The following is a 19,732-nucleotide window of genomic DNA, read 5'->3' on the forward strand; positions in this document are numbered from 1 at the left end:
ACCACAACTTCCCACAAAGGGACAGGTGAAAACAGGCTACCTAAGTATGACTCTCAATCAGCAACAACGATGTACAGCTGTTCCTGATTGAGAGCCATACCAGGCCAACAAAGAAATACACAACATAGACAGAACACAGAAATACGAAATAAAGAACATAACCCAAAAACCCCGGAATACTCTAACCAAACACCCCTCTACATAAACACATATACTAACAAACCCCGAACCACATAAAACAAATACCCCCCTGCCACGTCATGACCAAACTACAATAACAAATAACCCCTTTACTGGTCAGAATGCGACATTCAAAAGGAGTCAACTTCTGGAGATTTAAAAAAATTCTGACAATGAGTCTGAAAGTCAGGAATCAGATTCTGAGTGACAGTGAGGAGCTGCCCCTCAGCCATTGAGAACCCTGAATCTGAGGACCCCTTGTCCATTGACAAAGTCCCAGTTCCCTTTGAAGATGCTGGTGGTGATGGCGGCAGACCGACAGTGGATGAAGTACAGGAGTTCTGTGGTAGCTGGAAGGCTGCCAGCCATTTCACCCCTCCTGGCCCTGCTGTTTGCTTTGATGAGTCCCAGTCTGGAGTGGAAAGCCCCTTGCCATTTCCATCTGAGGCAGAGTGCTTCAAGTTGTTTCTGACAGAGGAGCTGGTGGGAAACATAGCAGAGACCAATGCCTTGGAGCTACAGGAGAAGAGAGAGCAGCCAGGAGTGGGGGGACAACCACAATTAGAGAAATGTATACCTTCCTGGTGACAGTCCTTCTCATGGGGATAGTAAAGAAGAACTCCCTAAGAGAATACTGGAGCACAGATCCTATGTTTGCAACTCCCTTCTTTGTGACCCTCTTTTCCAAAGACTGCTTCCTAGTTCTGCTGCGATGACTGCATTTTATTAACAATGCTACTGCCATCCTAAATGACCCGTTATACAAAATAAGAAATGTCAACAGCTGGCAGTGACAAGTGGCATGACAAACGAGACATCCATGTCCTCTCCACTGTCCATACAGCAACCATGTCGGCCACAGGGAAGGTGGACCACCTGACGGGAGAGAGAAAAATCTAACCAGACTGCGTGCTTGACTAAAACCTCAAAATGGGGGCAGTGGATATGGCGGACATGATAAACAGCTTTGTGGAATGCACTCAGAAAACAACCAATTTGTATAAGAAGATATTTTTCTATTTTTCCAGAGTAGCTTCAAAATACAACAAGCCAATACTTCTCTGACGCAATTAGCATTGTTTTACAGAGCTATAGAAGAATGAATAGAAGAATGTAGCTAGCTACATAAGCACGATTGAATATAACACCATAAATGTTATGAAGTGAGTAACGTTACCTTGCGTGTCCGCGGTTATAAGGAATATACACAAAAATGTTATGCTACAGTAGAAACAACGTAACACGACATGCAGAAACTATTATAACGTAATAAGGCACTTACTTTGATAGAAACGCACACATTTCCAAAGTTACGAAAACAACTAACGAAAACAACTATGACTGCGATGCAGGCAAAAGACGGAAAATGTGAACACGTGTGTGCAGGACGGGACATGAGCAAATGTCTGCAGACTTGAACTGCACAAACAATTGGGAAGTGTTTGTGGAATTTTGTCCGGGTCAGAAATGTCCCAAAAGATTATCGGTCCACAAAAGTAAAAATGACTACTTTTATGTGAATGAATGAGGCGGAACACACCTCAATTCAAACTGTTCTCAGAAAATAAACTTGCTTGAAAATAATTTGAAATTGACAAGTTGAAAACAGCCTATAAATAAAAACAGGCTGAGTGATTTGTTTTGAAGGCAGCACAGATTAAATGTACCTACCACTATCCTTCTACCACTGCTTATTTGAGCTGTTCTTGCCATAACTTGGACTTTGTCTTTTACCAAATAGGGCTATCTTCTGTATACCACCCCTACCTTGTCACAACACAACTGATTGGCTCAAATGCATTAAGAAGGAAAGACATTCCACAAATTAACTTTTAACAAGGGACACCTGTTAATGGAAATGCATTCCATGTGACTACCTCATGAAGCTGGTTGAGAGAATACCAAGTGTGCAAAGCTGTCATCAAGGCAAAGGGTGGATACTTTGAAGAATCTCAAATATAAATAGATTTTGATTTGTTTAACACTTTTTTGGTTACTACATGATTACATATGTGTTATTTCATAGTTTTGATGTCTTCACTATTATTCTACAATGTAGAAAATGGTAAAAATAAAGAAAAACCCTGGAATGAGTAGGTGCGTCCAAACTTTTGACTGGTACTGTAAATTACCAACTGTTTATTTTATTTATATTTTTTTATTTAACCTTTATTTTAGAAAACATATTGAGACCTAGGTCTTTTTTACAAATGTGCCCAGTATATACAATATAAATAAATATTCACATTATACCCAAACATATACACATTAAAATACTAAAATACAGTCATGTGAAACACAAATAAAACGTCACAAATCACACAGAACAAAAGTTACATTCCTCCACAAATGAGTCCACAATCAATATTTAAAATGCCCGAATGGCACCAGAACATCAAGATTAAATGTATTTTGAATTTTGTTCCAGCAATTCGGTGCATTAAAACTAAATGCAGATTTACCTAGCTCTGTGGAGACCCTAGATGGCTAAGTTTTGAAAATTGGTTGTACAATAAATCCTTCCAGTGATATAATAGTAGGTAACTACTTAAAGTTAACCTGAATTGTGATATTCTCTGCCCCCTTAGGAATGGTACACCTCTTGTCGAGATCAGTGGTGTCTTCATGGTACTTCACCTGGTTGGAAAGATAAAATAAAATCTCCTCGAGGGATGCCATTAAAGTGCAAGCTACATACAAACAGAAAGCTACAATTAGTTTGCTAGCTAGCTAATGTTAGCTAAATAAAACTGTCTGGCTAGCTAGCTGGCTATGCAGGCTGAGGTAAATAAGTATCTAACAATGTCAATCTAAAATCAACCTAAAAAGAGCTTGAATTCTTTATTCCTATTTAACAATATTTTCTTATATAAAGACAAATATATGGTAGTCCTTGGAGAGTGATTCTGAGGTAATAAATTAATGCGGACCAAGCGAGCGTTTAGGAGGTGAAATAGAACTAGAACTGCCCGCGTCCTCCATCCTCCGCGACTGCTACAGGGTAAAATAGAGCCAAGTGACCAGCATAGCAACGGACGCTTTGGTTAATTACGTAGGCCGGTCATAATTTTGCAAGTTCTAGCAACAGCCCTACAGGGGCGAGGGGGACACACACTTTTTGGCAAATGGACACTATTTGGCACTATTTGGCCCTGCATGCCAGGTCGGTATTCGGACATGATTACTAAAAGTTTACAGTAGATAGATGACTAGATTAACTTATCTATCAAAACATTGTTAGCTGACATGGCTAATTGAGTGACTGTCAGTGACTGACATAAGAGAAATACTGTTGATGCACATCCACATTTTGAAATTGCACCTTGTGTATTCTACTATTCTAAATATAAAGAATAAGTTGAGACTCCGACTGAGTTCCTAAAAAAAAAAAATAGATATTTTTGGGTCAGGGGACCCCTAGAGCCTGGGGGCACTAGGCGACCGCCTATGCTGCTAATGCCTGGAGCCAGCCCTGGTTGTCCTGCTATCCAGCTGCAGCCAGTGATCAAATCCTTTGCAGCTGGCCTGGTCCCCGAACATAGCCATTCCTGCCTAGATTATGGCCTAATCCATTCTAACCGCTGCATACTATTATTGGTGCAAGTATGTAGGAGGACCACTGGAAGAAATAATGTCTCATAACATGCAAATGCAACCTGATACAGCACAAGAACACCTGAAACAACCTAACACAACACATATCTGTCTCTGGCCTTCACTATGTTCTGATGTTTTTCTAACACCAGGGAACCAGATCATGTTTTGTTACGTTGGACAAAACATCTGGCTGCAGTGTTTCATCAACACCTCAGACAGACACAGTTCTGAAGAAATAAGAAATACAGTAGTGAGCCTAACTCTACTATACTGTACCTTAATGTTGCTGTTGTTGTTGTTAGGCAGAGAGTTATCAGAGCAAAGGGCACATGCTCATATCTAAGGAGGTGTAATACTGTCCAATGCCTGATTACTTTATAATGTCTCAATCTAAGAACAACCATCAAGCTGGAATCATATTTATAGACTTAAAAACGCTTCTTCCTTGAGGAAGTTACATGGAAAAGTTGTTGACACATGATCGGCAATGATTTAGTCAAGTGCATAACAGGTTTCAAAATACTAGAATATGTATTCAAAACAACGTCCTCCATTCAGTTCTAGCTGTGGAGAACCTATTAGAGAGTACCAACGGAGTAGTAAATTTGATCAGATGTGCATGTGGTAAAGGTTAAAATATTTGTTTTCAGTAGTCATCATTGCATTCCTTTGTTAAACAAAAATCAATAATTTATTTTTAACCAAAGGAAAAACATGTTCACGTATGATCTGTTTTCAATTCAGTGCCCTACCATAAACCTTCCAATAAGAAACATGGCATTTAGGCAAAAAATATATATACATTAAATTGTGATTATGGAAAATGATGAGTTCTGTTATACCAAAGGTTATTCCCTCTGAAATCTATTATGGTCAATAAAAACACTAGTGTATTTGTTCTGCCGCAGTTTCCAGCTGATCCAACGCTTTGTTTCATACTCTGTTAGTCCTTCCTGCCTTCCCTTCACATCACATGCCACTGGCACAAGATCATTCCTAGAGTATGACTACAACATCAAGAAAATAAGCAGCATGTTCAGGAGGCAGTAAACAATTTACTACCATTCAGCCACTAGATGAGGCTGTATGTCCAATGTAAATTGAAGATGAAACTTGCAGAGTTTACAGGCTTTAGCTATTCTGTAGCCTACTTTGTCTGATTCAATCCAATGTACCTTCAATCTAAAAATGCCCTTCAATATAATAAACTGACTTAATATATATTTGTTCTATTCATGGCAACAATTAGGCTATTACAGTTGATATGACACATTCTGTATATTTGTTACATATAAAACAAGAATACAATTGTTCGACAAAAAGTAAGACTTATGCCTACACCTGCACACTCCTAGAAAAAAGGTTCAAAGCAGGTTCTGCAGTTGTCCCTGTAGGAGAATCCTTTTTTGGTTCAAGGTAGAACACGTTTAGTTCATATTGGTGAGAAGGTTCTACCTGATACCAAAAAGGGCTCTACCCAGGCCAAAAAGGGTTCTATCTGGAACCAAAAAAGTGTTATCCTACATGTATAGTCATAGAACATCCCCTTTTCCCCCCATAAGAGTGCAGTACATCGAGAGCTTTGTCTTTTGCTAAAAAAAAAAAGACTTCAAGCTTGATTCATCAAAAGATCTTAAAACACATTTCTCTTTAGACTTGTCCATGCTCCATTTGTGCTTAAATTGCGCTGAAAGCTTATGAGACCAGTTACCAGCATATCATTATGGTCTTTTGTGATGATAAAAATATGAAAGTATTGAATTAAACATCACTGACATTGAAACAAAGAATACTGTCTTGTAACAGTCAGCTGTAATGCATTATTTCATTAAGGAACATCATAATGATTTTAGATTACGAAAACAGTTATAACAGTGCGCTTGGACTGTTTTCCTTACAATGCTTGCTGGGTATTGAAGTCTTTTTAATCCGAGGCAGATTCGATTTGCGACTACCATCCATAGTAGGCCATTGAGATGCCCTGGCTGCGGTTTTACACAAGAACTACTACTACCAAAATGCCATCAAGGTTGTTTCCGGTCATTCCGGCAAAAAAAAAGTTTCGATGGGGGCCTGGGAAAAAGTGATGAGAAAATGGCTGAGTAGCCTAGCTATATTAAATCGATTGTAACCGATTTCCAAACAAGAGGAGGGCAATTCATGAGTCAGGAGAGAAGGTATGTGAGGTCTGAAGTAACATGGTAGAGTAAACAGAGATGGAATAATTTCCTGCAAAACACAATGAACGTGGTTTTAACTTGGCAATCACTAAGACACTGCCATTGAAAATATAGATTTGTAACAACTTTTTTCCAAATGTAATTTTTTATTAGTTTTCGTACATATTTATTTTGTTTTTACTGCTTAAATCAGTAACGGTGTATTGTCCACCTTGATCTCTATTGATGCTCTGTTGGCGTTCAAGCACAATAGATGCGCGTGATGATGCTCTCTAGATGTTATCAGTGGGATGGAGTGGTGATGTTACACTGGGTAGCAATTAGCAAGCCTCTTTTTCCTATAATAAAGAGGTGAGCTACAGGCTGCGGTTTGATTTTTAGATATGTGGTGACTATTCTTCATCCCTGTGGGTTGACTACAACTGCATAGTCTATTCAATTCGTTTTTGGCAATAATATGATAGGCTACAGTTGACGAAATAGCCAGTTGCTAAGTAGGCTACTTAATTAGTTTGAAAACAGCCGCTATAGCTATCTATGCGGATGGTTTCCTTATTAAGGTCCATCATTTGTTAGATTTGCCCACTGTTCAGCCATAAGCAACAGTTAGAAATGTTGTTGCGGCTTTCTTTGATATGCACAATAGGCTAAACTGAGTCTACGAATAGACTATGCATTTTATTGAACACTCATTTGATGGTTTACCTGTTCCGCAGGAGAATTGTGGCCTTTACATGTTGCGCTGCAGCAAACCGCTAATCTTTCATGCATTATAACCAACAGTGTTAACGTTGCTTCAGTGTTGCATTGTGACAATTCCACCCAACCGCAACAATGAGTACGTTTACATGGATGATCAGATTCAGGGTAATATAGTTCGATTAAAACGTTTATATACTTTGCAAGAATAACGATTTTCCTAATCCTGTTTACATGGACGCATCTGAAGTCAGTCTTCTAGAAGACACTAATACATGCAGAACATCGCCAATCGAAATAAACGATCTACCACATCGAACATATTATTTTTGGGAAGCATATTTGATTCTGATTTCGGACATAAAGTTTGTATGCGAAAACTACTTCTAAAACGCATACATTCAGTTACTCAGAACTCGTGCCAAAGAGGGAGGCTCGCTAGGCTGATGCTAGCACATGCGCAGATCAAATACACCACTGGAACGCCAATTAAGGTGTTACATGTCCCAATAATTCGAAAGATTTCTCAGAAAAGCAGGTGTTTTAATCGATGTATGCTTACTTCGATTTTGACTTTAGACAGATTAAGATAAACAGAGTAGGGTGCAGGGGCGGAAATCCCGGGGGGGACACAACCCCCCCATCCTGGGAAAAATATGATTTGTCCCCCCAATATATCGCTGAAACATAACTATGTAATTTAAATAATATTAATAATACGCAATGAAAGCAATTGTGCTGATTATAGACACTTAATAGTGCGTTTTTAAGTTTCAAAAGATTGCAACCCCCCCACCCTTTGCCTCACAATGGTTTGATCCACTGCCAGTTCCTTAGTTGGCAAGGTAACAGAGGGGTCGTGTCTACTGTCTGAAAGGCACTCAATGAACGTGACTGACGTGATGTTAATTCAGTCAATCGCGCACACACACTAGCTGAATATGCAGAGCTAGCGCGCAAATATTAACTATTAAGCTAGCTAGTACCTATTCCATTTATGTGGCCTCGTCAAAGATGGAATCTTTGCTATCGTCAATTTATTCCAAGATCAGCATGCAGATGATGTAAGTTAGTGCTTCAAAGTCCCTGTGATAAGGTTAGCGATAAACTGAAGTCCAAACTGAACAGAACTACACTCTCTTCTACCATTGTCTTAAATATATTTAATGGTCTCGTTGCAAAAGCTAAATTGTCGCAAGGGAACTTTTATTTATTTATTTTATTGCACCTTTATTTAACCCGAGCAGCAAAGATTATAGCAAACACCACTGAAACGGAATTGGTGCTCGCTAGCTTTGCAAATTCAGCTATTGTTGGAAGCCAGCCAATATGAAACAAACTATTAAAATTACAAAAGGTTGCAGCATATGTTGTGTAAATGGTGAACTCATACAGCTGTCAACTCTTGTCATTTTAATCCGTTTCACATTTGCTAGCTACCTTTTAGATCGAAGCCCAAATAGAATGACAAAAGATAAGATGATAGAAGCCCATCTCCTACTGTAAATAACCTACACACTGTGTGTGTGTGTAGCCAGCCAGCCAAGTAGAAAAATGGCAGAAAAATAAAAGATGGACATCAGAGTATTTTTCAGTACACCAAAACGCATAGTAAGAACCCTAGTAGCCTAATATCTCAAAGACTAGTTGATAAAATGTTCATAAGAAAGAAATTAAATTCTAATGGAAATGTTTCACAATGATGTCATTAGGCAGAGCAGGCAACAGATGGCACACAGACAACAGAGTTGGGGACAGATATGCAGGGACAGACTGGCAGAGACAGGGAGTCTCAGGTAAGTTTGTTGAGTCTTTGTTTGGCAACATTATGAAAGGTTCTCAATTTTTTTTACTTGTAAAATAGGAACATAATTGGAAAATGCCATGGATACCCCCACTCTCAACTTAAACTGGTGACTGAACTAAGATTTGTTAAAGGCAATGGTATTGCTGTTGTGATTAGTTGTGTAGTTTTGGGTACCGGTAGTTAGGAGTACTGCAAACACCTTATTTCTTTGGTTCCTCAATATCCATTTACCATATTACAATGTAGGCTATGTCTTACAGCACTACTTTTGGTGTCCCCCTCAGGAATTGACCTTGAGAAAATATCATTTAATTGTCCCCTCCAAAGTTGAAATCATATTTTCGCCCCTGGTAGGGTGTTTACATGACTATTGCATAATCTGCCTACTGCCATAATTAGGATACTCTAGGGCGGCAGGACTAGTGGTTAGAGCGTTGGGCCAGTAACCGAAAGGTTGCTAGATCGAATCCCCAAGGCAAAAGTCTGTTGTTCTGCTCCTAAATAAGGCAGTTCCTAGGCCACTGTTCTTAGGCCTTCATTGTAAATAAGAATGTGTTCTTAACTGACTTGCCTAGTTAAATAAAATAAATGCTGTGTTTGGAAATGTACTGCATGTTACATTCCCCTCCCCCATCCATACGTGTTCATTGAAATACTGGCGCGATAGACATTCTCTGTCACAGTGTCGTATAATATATAAATATTATAATAATGTTTGTAACCAAAATATGTATCCAAACAGAGCAAGATAAACTAATGGGTCATTGTCTATTTGGTTTTGCGAATCGAGAGAGGAATATTAACTTGTGACCTCAAGTTAGCTTGTTTATGCATGATTTATGTCTCTGTGCTAGAGCGAATATGGAGACATGATAGCCTAATATGGATACTACTCGCTCCTGTATCATCATGGCTCAGCTGTAGGATAGCTTATGCTAGCGCTTGCTTAGACGTAGATCACACCGACAGTGTTATTGAGCAAAATGGCATCATCTGGATATGTGTGCTACAAAAGTTCAGCATTCACCTTCTGCTACCATTTCTGTCAAGCTGTCTACACATACAGTTTGCATGTGAACTACAATTCCGAGGCTGTGTTTTAACGTTTAGAAAAGTCACTCATCACTTTCAAGCCGGTTTTCAAAACATATGCTGATATGCCGCTTATATTTCATATCAGTGAGAGAGAATCTTTCAAATAAAAAATATACACTTACTGTAGTAGCAGTTTTTCACAGATCCACAAGCTGTGTGCGCCACCAGTTGACAAACTACACTTCCTCCCCAGTTATGGGGAGGTGTTCGGAGCACGCAAAATAAATAATTAGCACTATGTCTTCTGTCTGCCTTCCGTAAACAAGCAATGTAACATGGCAATATGGCCTTGTGGGAACACTAACCCTATAAAAGGTGTGTAGTAATTTAATAATTTGTTTTCTGAAAATTAATCCTCGCTGATATGAAAGATGCATTCCTTATGGTTCCAAAAATGTAACACAAGCGATGCATGTTAATATTTAGAGCAAGCATAGGCTACATTGAGGTTTTTCTTTCATTATTTTAGGCTAGATATTCGGTATTCGTGCTTAAACCTAAACTGTAGTGCCTAACCAGTGGTGGGAAAAGTACCCAATTGTCATACTTGAGTAAAAGTAAAGATTGAGGTGCGTTTTCCGAGTCATATCTCGCGCCAGCTCCGCAGTGTCTTAATCTACATAGGAAGTCTCAGACCCTAGACCTAGTACAGTAAGCAAGCGGGTCGGATCTGCTGGCTAAGTCTGCCTGAATACCATGGGGTGTGCCACAAAATACTGATGAGAATAGATTGTTACGGTACAAAAACTGAATGGGACATTTGATGGAGGATACATTTTCATGGAATGTTTATGTATGAATATTTAAATTGTCATAATTTTATTCCCTAAACATTGGCACATTGTTTGTCTTTGAGCAGAGCAGTCTGTGTGAGGTAGGTGCCAGTGTTTTTTGTAGTTAGGCCATGTTGAATGGAGTTACTTGTGGTTCTCTTAATGCTGGACAGTCAGCATGCAGTAATACCAAAGAAACCACAAACTGTGGTAATACAGTATGAAAAAATACAATAAAATAGTAACACAAGGAATACAAAATGTGATACACTGTGTATGTTTACAGGGTGTTAAACTGTTAAATCATTTCTGTAACAGAACTATAATATAAAAGCAACATGGACAATTTCAAAGATTTTACTGAGTTACAGTTCATATAAGGAAATCAGTCACTTTAAATAAATACATATGGCCTTAATAAACGCAGCAAAAAAAGAAACGTCCCTTTTTCAGGACCCTGTCTTTCAAAGATATTTCGTAAAAATCCAAATAATTTCACAGATCTTCATTGTAAAAGGTTTGAACACTGTTTCCCATGCTTGTTCAATGAACCATAAACAATTAATGAACATGCACCTGTGGAACGGTCGTTAAGACACTAACAGCTTACAGACGGTAGGCAATTAAGGTCAGTTATGAAAACGTAGGACACAAAAGAGGCCTTTCTACTGACTGAAAAACACCAAAAGATAGATTCCCAGGGTCCCTGCTCATCTGCGTGAACGTGCCTTAGGCATGCTGCAAGGAGGCATGAGGACTGCAGATGTGGCCGGGGCAATAAATTGCAATGTCCGTACTGTGAGACGCCTAAGACAGCGCTACAGGGGGACAGGACGGACAACTGATTGCCCTCGCAGTGGCAGACCACGTGTAACAACACCTGCACAGGATCGGTACATCTGAACATCACACCTGCGGGACAGGAACAGGATGGCAACAACTGCCCGACTCACACCAGGAACGCACAATCCCTCCATCAGTGCTCAGACGGTCCGCAATAGGCTGAGAGAGGCTGGACTGAGGGCTTGTAGGCCTGTTGTAAGGCAGGTCCTCACCAGACATCACCGGCAACAACGTCGCCTATGGGCACAAACCCACCGTCGCTGGACCAGACAGGACTGGCAAAAAGTGCTCTTCACTGACGAGTCGCGGTTTTGTCTCACCAGGAGTGATGGTCGGATTCGCGTTTATCGTCAAAGTAATGAGCGTTACACTGAGGGCTGTACTCTGGAGCAGGATCCGGGAACTTGCAGGCTCATCCTGACATGACCCTCCAGCATGACAATGCCACCAGCCATACTGCTCGTTCTGTGCGTGATTTCCTGCAAGACAGGGATGTCAGTGTTCTACCATGGCCAGCGAAGAGCCCGGATCTCAATCCCATTGAGCACATGTGGGACCTGTTGGATTGGAGGGTGACATTCCCCCCCCCCCCCCCCCAGAAATGTCCGGGAACTTGCAGGTGCCTAGGTGGAAGAGTGGGGTAATATCTCACAGCAAGAACTGGCAAATCTGGTGCAGTCCATGAGGTGGAGATGCACTACGGTACTTAATGCAGTTGGTGGCCACACCAGATACCGACTGTAACTTTTGATTTTGACACCCCTTTGTTCAGGGACACATTATTCAATTTCTGTTAGTCACATGTGTGTGGAACTTGCTCAGTTTATATCTCAGTTGTTGAATCTTGTTATGGTCATACAAATATTTACACATGTTAAGTTTGCTGAAAATAAACACAGTTGACTGTGAGAGGACATTTCTTTTTTTGCTGAGTTTATATGGATTTCACATGACTAGGAATTCAGATATGCATCTCTTGGTCACAGATACCTTAAAAGAAAAGGTAGGGGCGTGGATCGGAAAACCAGTCAGTATCTGGTGGGACCACCATTTTCCTCATGCAGCGCGACACATCTCACTTGCGTAGAGCTGCTCAAGCTGTTGACTGTGGCCTGTGGAATGTTGTCCCACTCTTTTCAATGGCTGTACGAAGTTGCTGGATATTGGCGGGAATTGGAACACGCTGTCATACAGGTCGATCCAGTGAATCCCAAACATGCTGAATGGGTGACATGTCTGGTGAGTATACGGGCCATGGAAGAACTGGGACCTTTTCAGCTTCCAGGAATTGTGTACAGATCCTTGCGACACGGGGCCATGCGTTATCATGCTGAAACATGAGGTGCTGGCGGCGGATGAATGGCACAACAATGGGCCTCAGGATCTCATCACTGAACCTCTGCATTCAAATTGCCATCGATAAAATGTAATTGTGTTCGTTGTCCTTAGTTTATGCCTGCCCATACCATTACAATGCCAAAATGCAGTCAGATCAAGATCCTGGTGAGGACAACGAGCACACAGATGACAGTTTGTGCAGAAATTCTTTGATTGTGCAAACTCAGTTTCATCAGCTGTCTGGGTGGCTGGTCTAAGATGATCCTGCAGGTGAAGAAGCTGGATGTGGAGATCCTGGGCTGGCATGGTTACACGTGGTCTGCGGTTGTGAGGCTGGTTGGACGTAGTGCCAAATTCTCTAAAACGATGTTGGATGCGGCATATGATAGAGAAATTAACATTCAATTATTTGGCAACAGCTCTGGTGGACATTCCTGCAGTCAGCATGCCAATTGCACGCTCCCTCTAATCATGAGTCATCTGTGGCATTATGTTGTGTGACACAGCTGCACATTTTAGTGTCCTTTTATTGTCCCCAGCACAAGGTGCACCTGTGTAATGATCATGCTGTTTAATCAGCCTCTTGATTTGCCAAACCTTTCAGTTTGATGTATTATCTTGGCAAAGGAGAAATGCTGTTAAACAGGAATGTAAACAAATTTATAAACAACATTTAAGAGAAATAAGCTTTTTGTGCGTATGGACAATTTCTGGGATCTTTTATTTCAGCTCATGGAACATGGGACCAACACTTTACATGTTGCGTTTTATATTTTTGTTCAGTATATTTCCCTCTTCAGTGCACATGATTTAATCCTTTTTCATCTTATCTATTTTTTTTTATTATATATTTTTTTACCCCTTTTTTTTTTGTTGTATCCAATTGGTAGTTAGTCTTGTCTCATTGCCTCAACTCCCGTATGGACTCTGGAGAGTGACAGCGCCACTCAGGAGGTGCTTTTTCATATTTTCTACACCTGTTACTAGGCTACTAGTGGGTTCGTTCCTGTGTGTCTGTACTGTCTGTACAGTACATTATCTGATGCTGACTATTTGTGGCCTGAGAGGTCTTGAAGTTCATTTGCCTGTCAGAGAAAACGCTGTCTCAGTGCTCTTGGAGTGCTCGCCACATCCTATTGGAATGCACTGTAATGGGTAATGGGCCATTATAAGCTGAGCAGGATGCTTAACCCATTAGGGTGTCCACACACGGTTCTCAGAATGACAGAAATCACATTTAGATTATGGTAATGCATTTTAACAGAACATGCAACTCATTTAATGAAGCGGCCAATAAAACGTCCTTTACAAAAATTGGCCACAATGCAATTCGCGGGAAAACCCCATTCTAAACAGCACACCTGGGAAAACCGCTTTCTAAACAGCGCACCTGATAGCAGTTCCATGTGACAGAGATAAATCTCTTTCAGAAACTTTGAAAGAGGGTGAATCTAAAGATACAACTCAGATGGGTTGCTAATATGAATAGGATTGTGCCTTTAAATTGAAAACCAATAGAACTGGAGAGAAATGGCATTTACTTCCCCAATGGTTGGTCCAATGGGGAAGTAAATGGAAATACATTTGCCAAAGTTAAATAATTTCTCCTATCTATACAGGGGAGTGGCAAAAGGCATCGGTTACTTATTGAATTGCGGCTGTCAGTAAAAAGCATCTAAAATATGTGTGAAGATAATGTGTCTTGATTATCATTTAAAATATTGAGACAAGAAGTGTGTGGTGACGATATAGGCGTCTCTCTTCAGAATGGATTAGCTGTATCCCGCCAATTCTTCGCATTCATTGTTTTATTGATTCACCATTTACATATGTCACCAGTAGTAAATGTACCATTAATCCCTGTAATTTGGTTGGATTAATTTGGTTGTCACTCTATAGCTAAGGAAGAAGCAAAATGGAAGAGTGATTGTACAGTGCATTTGGAAAGTATTCAGACCCTTTCCCTTTTTCCAAATCTTTTTTACGTGACAGCCTTATTTTAAAATAGATTAAATAATCGTTTTTTTCTCATCAGTCTACACACAATACCCCATAATGACAAAGCAAAAACATGTTTCCCGAACTTTTTGCAAATTTATTTAAGAAAAATGACAGTAGTACCTTATTTACATAAGTATTCATACCCTTTGCTATGAGACTTAAAATTGAGCTCAAATGCATCCTGTTTCCATTGATCACCCTTGAGATGCTTTTATAACTTTATTGTAGTCCACCTGTGGTAAATTGAATTGATTGGACATGATTTGGAAAGGCACCCACCTGTCTATACAAGGTCCCGCAGTTGACAGTGCATGTTAGAGCAAAAACCAAGCTATGACGTCGAAGGAATTGTCCGTAGAGCTCAGAGACAGGATTGTGGCGAGGCACACATCTGGGGAAGGGTACCAAAACATTTCTGCAGCATTGAAGCTCCCCAATAAAACAGTGGCCTCTATACTTAAATGGAAGAAGTTTGGAACCACCAAGGCTGTTCCTAGAGCTGGCTGCCCAGCCAAACTGAGCAGCCGGGGGAGAAGGGCCTTGGTGAGGTAGGTGACCAAGAACCCAATGGTCACTCTGACAGAGCTCCAGAGTTCCTCACTGGAGATGGGGATAATCTTCCTGAAGGACAACCATCTCTGCAACAGTCTTCCAGACGGAAGCCACTCTTCAGTAAAAGGCACATGACAGCTCGCTTGGAGTTTTCCAAAAGGCAACTAAATGACTTTCAGACGTTGAGAAACAAGATTCTCTGGTCTGATGAAACCAAGATTGAACTCTGAATGTTGAGCATCACGTCTGGAGTAAACCTTGCACCATCCCTACTGTGAAGCATCAAGCTGTGGGGATGTTTTTCAGCGGCAGGGACTGGAAGACTAGTCAGGATCGAGGGAAAGATTAACGGAGGAAAGTACAGCGATCCTTGATGAAAACCTGCTTGGGTGCTCAGGACCTCAGACTGTGGCGACAGTTCACCTTCCAACAGGACAACAATCCTAAGCACACAGCCAAGGCAACGCAGGAGTGGCTTCGGGGCAAGTGTTGAATGTCCTTGAATGGCCCAGCCAGAGCCCGGACTTGAACTCGATCGAACATCTCTGGAGAGCCTGAAAATAGCTGTGCAGTGATGCTCCCCATCCAACCTGACAGAGCTTGAGAGGTTCTGCAGAGAAAAATGGGAGAAACTCCCCAAATACAGGTGTGCCAAGCTTGTAGCGTAATACCCAAGAAGACTCAAGGCTGTAATCACTGCCAAAGGTGCTTCGACAAAGTACTGAGTAAATGGTTTGAATACTTTTGTAAGTGTGATATTTCAGTTTAGAATGTTTTATAAATTTGCTGAATTTGCTTTGTCATTATGGGGTATTGTGTGTAGATTGATGAGGACAAAAAAACAATTGAATACTTTTTAGAATAAGGGTGTCACGTAGCAAAATATGGTCAAGGGGTATCAATACTTTCCGAAAACACTATGTTCTTTAATCATGGCTTAAGCAACAAAAGAGGGGTTCTTATTCTTATTGGTAATCAGATTAGCTAATATCCATGTGACTATAGGAGATTCTCACGGGAGATGGATTATGTTAGATATATCTGTGGACAACTTTAGTTTTTTATTTCATCAACCTCTATGCCCCAAATTTGTACAATTCATTATTCTTTGAGAGGAGACGATACAGAAATTGAAGGATTGTAACGAACAAATTAAAAAGGTTGGAGATTTTAATACAGTGATAGATTCAGTAATCGATAGAACTGGGAGCCACATGTCAAATTATCACCCACAAGCTCTTTCAACAATCAGGGAGAATATATCCTCTCTGGATCTAGTAGATATCGGGTGATTTAAAAGTCTCCAGTCAATTAGATATACTTGGCGAAGAAGGGAAAAGGCGAGACTAATTAATTATTTTTTTTATTTGCTTTTTACTCAGTTCTAAGGTATCAAACTGTTATTGCAGAACATTTACATTCAAAGTACTCTGTTATTACAATCCAACTTGTCAGTGAGGAATTTCCAAGAGGTCCAGGGTTTTGGAAGTTTAACCAATCCTTACTGGAGGATGTGAATTGTTTTCATAACTATTTTTTTTAAACATAAATTCATTATTTAACAACAATACAGACGCAGATGATCCGCATATTGTATGGGATGCCCTCAATTGCGCTTTCAGTGGGCATGTGATAAAGCATGCCTCTTGGAGAAAGAAAATGTTTTTGCCAAGGAAAAGCTTTTTAAACAGAGGAAATCATTGCTCTAAACCAACAAATTGACAATTTTAAAGATTTAAATTACAACATTACAATTACTCAATGGAAAACAAAGAGAGCTCGAGAGACTTCATCAACAGGTCGTTGGTTGTATCATCTATACTGTAGGTCTAAAACCATGTGGATGGAACATGGTGAAAAATACTCCAAATATTTCATGCATTTACAGCAGAGAAATGTTGCCTGAAAAAATATCAACTCATTTTAGAGAATTGTGTTATTAATAGAAGGAACAAATTATTTCAAACAGTTGTTCAAACAGAAGCCAGCCCTACAATCTCACAAGCATTCACAGACAAGCATTTCGCTACACCCCCAATAACATCTGCTAAATATGTGTATGTGGCCAATACAATTTGATTTGAGATTTTTTTTGTGTTGAATATCCCTAACCTGAAACGTACAGAGGAGCAGCAGCTTTTAGGTGAAGGTTTGATCATCACAGAGGAGGAATTACATTATGCCATTGAGTCATTCAAAATGGAAGAGTCCCCACTTTTAGATGGAATTCCAATTGAGGTATGTAAAATGTTCTTCACAGAAACTAAGAAAACCTTACTATTCTTTCGATGCTGTAAGCCAATCTGGCACCCAACAGAAGGGAAACTCCTCACGTTACTTGGTTGTGATGTCCGTATACTGTCAATGTATTTCCTTGAGAGTTATAAACTTCAAGTTGTAGAAACATCTCAAGGATCAATGGAAACAGAATGCACCTGAGCTCAAGTTTGAGTCTCATAGCAAAGGGTCTGAATACTTTTGTAAAAAAGGTATTTTGTTTTTTTTATTTGTAATACATTTGCAAAAATTCAAAAAAACTGTTTTTGCTTTGTCGTTATTGGGTATTGGGTGTAGATTGGTGAGGAAAATATTATACACTGCTCAAAAAAATAAAGGGAACAATTAAACAACACAATGTAACTCCAAGTCAATCACACTTCTGTGAAATCAAACTGTCCACTTAGGAAGCAACACTGATTGACAATAAATTTCACATGCTGTTGTGCAAATGGAATAGACAACAGGTGGAAATTATAGGCAATTAGCAAGACACCCCCAATAAAGGAGTGGTTCGGCAGGTGGTGACCACAGACCACTTCTCAGTTCCTATGCTTCCTGGCTGATGTTTTGGTCTTTTTTGAATGCTGGCGGTGCTTTCACTCTAGTGGTAGCATGAGACGGAGTCTACAACCCACTCAAGTGGATCTCCAGGATGGCACATCAATGCGAGCTGTGGCAAGAAGGTTTGCTGTGTCTGTCAGCGTAGTGTCCAGAGCATGGAGGCGCTACCAGGAGACAGGCCAGTACATCAGGAGACGTGGAGGAGGCCGTAGGAGGGCAACAACCCAGCAGCAGGACCGCTACCTCTGCCTTTGTGCAAGGAGGAGCAGGAGAAGCACTGCCAGAGCCCTGCAAAATGACCTCCAGCAGGCCACAAATGTGCATGTGTCTGCTCAAACGGTCAGAAACAGACTCCATGAGGGTGGTATGAGGGCCCGACGTCCACAGGTGGGGGTTGTGCTTACAGCCCAACACCGTGCAGGACGTTTGGCATTTGCCAGAGAACACCAAGATTGGCAAATTTGCCACTGGTGCCCTGTGCTCTTCACAGATGAAAGCAGGTTCACACTGAGCACGTGACAGACGTGACAGAGTCTGGAGACGCCGTGGAGAACGTTCTGCTGCCTGCAACATCCTCCAGCATGACCGGTTTGGCGGTGGGTCAGTCATGGTGTGGGGTGGCATTTCTTTGGGGGGCCGCACAGCCCTCCATGTGCTCGCCAGAGGTAGCCTGACTGCCATTAGGTACCGAGATGAGATCCTCAGACCCCTTGTGAGACCATATGCTGGTGCGGTTGGCCCTGGGTTCCTCCTAATGCAAGACAATGCTAGACCTCATGTGGCTGGAGTGTGTCAGCAGTTCCTGCAAGAGGAAGGCATTGATGCTATGGACTGGTCCGCCCGTTCCCCAGACCTGAATCCAATTGAGCACATCTGGGACATCATGTCTCGCTCCATCCACCAACGCCATGTTGCACCACAGACTGTCCAGGAGTTGGCGGATGCTTTAGTCCAGGTCTGGGAGGAGATCCCTCAGGAGACCATCCGCCACCTCATCAGGAGCATGCCCAGGCGTTGTAGGGAGGTCATACAGGCACGTGGAGGCCACACACACTACTGAGCCTCATTTTGACTTGTTTTAAGGACATTACATCAAAGTTGGATCAGCCTGTAGTGTGGTTTTCCACTTTAATTTTGAGTGTGACTCCAAATCCAGACCTCCATGGGTTGATAAATTGGATATTTATTGATTATTTTTGTGTGATTTTGTTGTCAGCACATTCAACTATGTAAAGAAAAAAGTATTTAATAAGATTATTTCTTTCATTCAGATCTAGGATGTGTTGTTTAAGTGTTCCCTTTATTTTTTTGAGCAGTATATATTAGAAATATTATTTTAGAATAAGGCTGTAACCTAACAAAATGTGGAAAACGTCAAGGGGTCTGAATACTTTCCTAGTGTACTGTATATCCCAATCCAAACTGGATTTCAGCGAAATTTACTACATTTTCACACAACCTCCTCCCTTTTCATCAACTTAAACATTTCTCTACCAAAATAGCACAATTATTTTTAGCAATGCATCTCCATTACTTCAGGAGGCAATGGTTACACTTCCAATTCTATTCTCCCGAAAACCCTGAGGAAGATCTTGAGCAACTTATTTAGTACAACACAAATATTGATATTAATGGCTAACCTCTTTTGTTGGCAATCTTATTGAAAAACACATTTTCTAAAGGGCATTGTGGACAAGGACAGAAAGTTGTTTGATTTTGGAACATTGTGTAGAACCTACGGGGATATTTGTACAAATCATACATGTGCTCAATTAGTGTCTGCTATACCCCCCACATGGAAAGTTAAGATGAAGAAAAGAAAGCAC

The 19,732-nt window shown here is 40.6% G+C and overlaps 1 protein-coding gene across 2 annotated transcripts in view; it reads left to right on the forward strand.

The window, feature by feature from the left end:
• The first annotated feature begins 5,830 nt into the window (after positions 1-5,830).
• LOC106605010 (phosphatase and actin regulator 4B) overlaps positions 5,831-19,732 on the forward strand; it is a 75,962-nt gene continuing 62,060 nt past the window's right edge. The window contains exons 1-2 of one of the 2 annotated variants that reach the window (XM_082975239.1): positions 5,851-5,954; positions 8,369-8,452. The gene's annotated coding sequence lies outside the window, so the exon portion shown is untranslated. Of the gene's footprint in view, positions 5,955-8,368; positions 8,453-19,732 lie in introns of both variants that reach the window. The other variant, XM_082975238.1, reaches the window with a different exon arrangement.

This window comes from Salmo salar, chromosome 05 (genome assembly GCF_965601325.2).
Source record: "Salmo salar chromosome 05, fSalSal1, whole genome shotgun sequence".
In the NCBI taxonomy this organism is placed as follows: Eukaryota; Metazoa; Chordata; class Actinopteri; order Salmoniformes; family Salmonidae; genus Salmo; species Salmo salar.